General features: G+C 41.5%; 1 non-coding gene across 1 annotated transcript; it reads right to left on the bottom strand.

Annotated features, from left to right (window-relative positions):
- Positions 1-4,251: 4,251 nt before the first annotated feature.
- LOC112752268 (small nucleolar RNA R71) lies at positions 4,252-4,358 on the bottom strand. Its single transcript, XR_003176714.1, has one exon. It is a non-coding gene; the product is annotated as a small nucleolar RNA R71 (small nucleolar RNA).
- Between the last annotated feature and the right edge of the window lie 899 nt (positions 4,359-5,257).

The raw sequence follows: 5,257 nt of genomic DNA, 5'->3' as shown, positions 1-5,257 counted from the left end.
CGATTCTTGTTTGCGAGATGTTTAGGGCGTAGGTTGTCAATTTCCTTTTTCCTAGTTCTTGCCTTGTTATTGCCTCCAAAGGGTGCCCCTGGAAACTAGTCTGAATCCTGATGTTTCCCTTTTACTGCTGTTTCTGATTCTTGGTGATCATATATTATCATCCGAGTTGTTTCCTTATCTGTCCAGGATGTTTAGTAGTAACCCCATTTTTCTTTTTTCTTTCTGTAGGAATAGTTGACCCATGTCTCTTCGCAAGAACATTATTGAAATGTCTACCAAGATCCCGGAAGGCATGTCTGACTGGCTGGACTATGTTGTGTTGATGTATGTCACAGTTGCTGATTTTGAGTATTGTGTGTGACTTAGGAGGCACCATAGGATTTGTAGTGATAGGGATCAGGAGAAGAATTATGAGCTAGTGTCGCCTGATCCCGAGGAGAGAGTTATTTTTCCTTCTATGGTTCAGGGGGAACATCCCTTCTTCTATGCTTATGACTATTTCTTTAGTCAGTTGAATATTACCATTCCTTTTACCCCTTTTGAGACCGAGTTGTTGTCGTCTTGTAATGTGGCTCCTTCTCAACTCCACCCGAACTCTTGGGGCTTTATAAAAATCTTTCAATTGTTGTGTTAGGAATTGGATATCCGACCTACCCAAACTCTTTTTCTTTATCTTTTTGTGTTGACGAAGCCTGGGGCCGCTGTTCTGTGGGATACCTAAAACTGTAGGTCGATCTCAGATGAGATCTTCTGTGTTGATCGGAGATGTAGAATCTGATTTGATGGTAGCGGCTGGACCCACCATGTCCGATTTGTTGGACTGGGGATGGTGCTGATCCTTTGTCACCAGAGCGTGGTGGTACCTGTAAGGGACTCCGATGCTTAAGTTAGCAAGGGTATTAAGCAGGTTTTTAGTAGAATTAGAGTATGAGTTATTGATGCCAGGGCATTTTGGCCAGTTTCACTGACCTTTTCTTTACTATTTTTAGGGTAGTTTCATGCATTTCCTTAGAAAATAAGCTAGTTTTGGGTAGATATTCACTTACATCTTGATTCAAGCATACATTGTGTATTTTACATGATTTCATGAGGATTTTGCATGAATTTAAGGACAAATTGGACGTTGCATTTCCCATGACTTGGACTAGAACTTTGATGCACTTTATTGCTTCATTTCAGGACAAAGGAAGCAAAGAAGAACCACATTAGTGGCTACGTTAGTTGCACTAACGTTAACACTAACGTGGAATGGGAGTAACTTGCAAAGTTAATGAGAAAATTGATTGCCAATAACGCTCTCGAAGCCATCATTGCCCACGTTAAGAAATAGAGCCAATGATAGTGACACTTAACATTATCACTAACGTTGAACCAAGATCATGAGTGGCCACGTTAGAGTCCACGTTAACCTAGTTAACGTGGCCTCTAACGTTAAGAAGGAAGGGGGGAGCCAACGTTAGTGACACTCAACATTGTCACTAACGTTGGCCAAAGCACATTAAGCCACGTTAACTCCCACGTTAACCTAGTTAACGTGGAAGCTAACGTGAAGGAACAAAGTGGTCGACAACGTTAGTGACACCCAACATTGTCACTAACGTTGGAAGAACACAAGCCCCCAATGAGCCACGTTGACTCCCATGTTAACCTAGTTAACGTGGAAGCTAACGTGAAGAAAGAAGGTGATCGCCAACGTTAGTGACACCCAACATTGTCACTAACGTTGGAAGGAGCCACACATGCCACCATGAGCCACATTAACTCCCACGTTAACTTAGTTAACGTGGAAGCTAACGTGGATAAGGGAAGGATGAGCCAACGTTAGTGACACTCAACTTTGTCACCAACGTTGGAGATGGCTAGCAAGGCCACGTTAGAAGCCACGTTAACCTAGTTAACGTGGACTCTAATGTGGAAAATAGGGGCAATTTGGAACGTTAGTGACAATGGTAAGTGTCACTAACATTCTCGAAGGATGGCAAGCCTACGTTAAAAGAGCCACGTTAACTAAGTTAACGTGGGCTCTAACGTAGGGAAGGGGGAGGCTTCTCAACATTATTGGGAAAGTTGAGTCCCAATAACGTGTGCGAAGGACATAGTGGAAACGTTAGTGGCAACGTTTGTGCCACTAACGTTGAGGTTAACGTGGCCTTTAACTTTGGTGAGGAACGTTAGTAAAAAGGTGATTGTCACTAACGTTCTCGAACCCATATTTTCACTGAACGTTAACACCACTAACTTCCTGAGCCAAAGCCCCTGCCCACTTCATACTTTCTCTCTGCAAGTAAAAGCTAAGCCCAATGAAGAAGAGAACTGCTTCCAACTCAAGATCCAAAGGCCCAAGACTTGAAGAATCAACTAGAAGAACAGAAGAGTAGTATATATAGGAGTATCTTTGAAATATTTTAGGGAGTTGGAAATTATAGGGAGATTCTTAGCATAGAACTACTTTCTGTATTTACTTTCTCTGCACTTCTAAGTTTTTATCATGTATTCTCCATCTTTGTTTTCATTTTCCAGAGCTATGAACAACTAAACCCCTGTCATTGGGTTAGGGAGCTCTGTTGTAATTTGATGGATCAATACTAGTTTTCATTATCCTTCTTCTATCTTTTCTCTTGATTTTACTTGAAAGCTTTCGATCTTCATCCAATTGAGTAGTTATCTTGAAAAAGAAGCTATTCATACTTGGATCTCTTCTAAACCTTGAAAGAGGAATGAAGAGATCAAGCTAGAAATGCTTTTTCATGCTGGACCAAATTGGGTTTGGATGGATATGTGACTATAATCCTCTCAACACTTGGTTTGGGAAATGCATGTGGTATTATCAGTGACTATACTTTATCTCTTCTCATGAGCAATTGACCAAGGAATTGGCTATTGATCAAGATTTGAGAGATTGAATTACAAGAAATTGTAATTCAATCACTTAAGATTGCCAAGGAGATCAATGAGTGCATTGATTGAGGAAGAGATGAAAATGAAATTGATCCGGAGAATGCAACATCTCCTAAGCCCAATGAACTCCCCATTTCTGATCTTACCCATTCTCTTTAATTTCTGTTATTTACTTTAATGAGCAATTCCCCCATTCCCATTTACAATTCTGTAATTTATCTTCCGTCATTTACTTTCAGATCTATAATTCTAGCATTTACTTTCCTGTCAATTACCTTCCCGCCATTTTATTTTCTGCAATTCTCAACTCAAATTCTGGATTCGCTCAACTAGAACAGTCCTCTAATTAAAGTTGCTTGATCAATCAATCCTTGTGGGATTCGACCTCACTCTATTGTGAGTTTTTACTTGACGACAAATTCGGTACACTTGCCGAAGGGAATTTGTTGTGAGACAAGTTTTTCGTGCATCAAGTTTATGGCGCCGTTGCCGGGGATTGATTGTGCATCAATAATGATTAGATTGGAGGATAACTAGATTGAGCATTTTATTTTTGTTTGATTTAAATTTCTGTTTGAGTCATTTACTTTCTAGTTTAGATAACTTCCTCCCTTCCCCCTTACTTTTTCTTTGTTATTTACTATTCATCTCACTAACCCACTAACTGTTTGATATATTGCATCACTCACACTAACAGTAATTCTGACAGATATACTTTCTGCACCTATTCTCTTTGCTTGTACCTGTTGGTTGTATGACACGGAGAAGAAGCGGGGCTTTAACTTCCTTTGATTCTGAACCTGAGAGAACCTTCCTTAGACTAAGGAGGGAGGCAAGAGAAAAACGTGTAGTTGGTGGTGAAGAAGAGGAGGAACACTTTGAGGAATACTTTGAACCAAACATGGAAGAAAACATGGAAAACCATCATGAAGAAGAGGCTCACAACCATGACAGAGGAGGTGGAGCAAATCATGCTGGGGAGGATAGAAGAGTTTTAGGCTCTTACATCAATCCAAACCCAGGGAACTGTGGAAGTAGCATTCAAAAGCCAACCATCCATGCCAACAATTTTGAACTGAAGCCACAGCTCATCACCCTATTCAGAACAACTGTTCGTTTGGAGGGAGTGTCCAAGAGGACCCCAATCAACATCTAACCACCTTCCTGAGAATATGTGACACAGTGAAGTCTAATGGTGTTCATCCTGACACCTATAGACTACTCTTATTTCCATTCTCACTCAGGGATAAGGCAGCTAAGTGGCTGGAGTCTTTCCCAAGGGAGAGCTTGACAACTTGGGAAGACGTGGTGAACAAATTCTTAGCAAGATTTTACCCTCCTCAACGAATCAATAGGCTGAGAGCTGAGGTCCAAACTTTCAGGCAACAAGATGGTGAGACTCTATATGAAGCATGGGAGAGGTTTAAAGACTTAACAAGGAGGTGCCCACCAGATATATTCAACGAATGGGTGCAGCTGTACATTTTCTATGAAGGGCTCTCTTATAAGTCAAAAAAGGTCGTAGACCATTCATCCGGAGGATCTTTGAACAAGAAGAAGACTATTGAGGAAGCCATAGATGTCATTGAAACAGTAGCAGAGAACAACTACTTCTATGCTTTCGAAAGAGGGAACACAAGAGGAGTAATGGAGCTAAACAATGTAGATGCTCTGCTGGCCCAAAACAAGCTCATTACCTAGCAGCTGGCTGACCTCACCAAGAAGATGGAGAGGAACCAAGTAGCAGCAGTCTCCACTTCATCAACAACCCAAGAAGGAGTGAATGAAGAAGCAGAGGGTAGTCAGGAGCAAGCCAACTACATTGGGAATTCACCGAGGCAAAACCATGATCCATACTCCAAGACCTACAAGGCTACAACCCTGGATGGAGGAATCACCCAAACTTTGGGTGGGGAAATCAACAAGACCAAAGCCATGATCAAAGACGTCCAAATCCAAACAATGCAGCCACCCAACACTTCACATCTAGACTATATCAACACCCCCATAACAACACCTCCCCACATTCATATCAAGGCCAGAATAACCCTACTCAGCCTGACCTGTCATCATTTGATGAAAGAATCTCAAGGATTGAGAATCTACTTGAAGGCATAAGCAAAGAGATTCAAGATAGTAAAGCATTCCGAGAAGAGGTGATATCCAATATGCAGAATCAGGATGCTGCCATCAAGAAACTTGAGACACAAATTGGCTACTTATTCAAACAAATCCCCCGCCACAACCTTCGCAGCAAGACTAGCTCAACACAAAGGGAGGAGTGTCAGGCTATCACCCTTAGGAGTGGGAAGGAACTGAAGGAAACCCCCCAGAAACCACAAAAAGAGGACTCAACTAA

This window comes from Arachis hypogaea, chromosome 15, assembly GCF_003086295.3.
Source record: "Arachis hypogaea cultivar Tifrunner chromosome 15, arahy.Tifrunner.gnm2.J5K5, whole genome shotgun sequence".
Classification (NCBI taxonomy): Eukaryota; Viridiplantae; Streptophyta; class Magnoliopsida; order Fabales; family Fabaceae; genus Arachis; species Arachis hypogaea.
The sequence above is the reverse complement of the archived record's forward strand: the minus strand, read 5'-3'. Positions and strand labels throughout refer to the sequence as shown.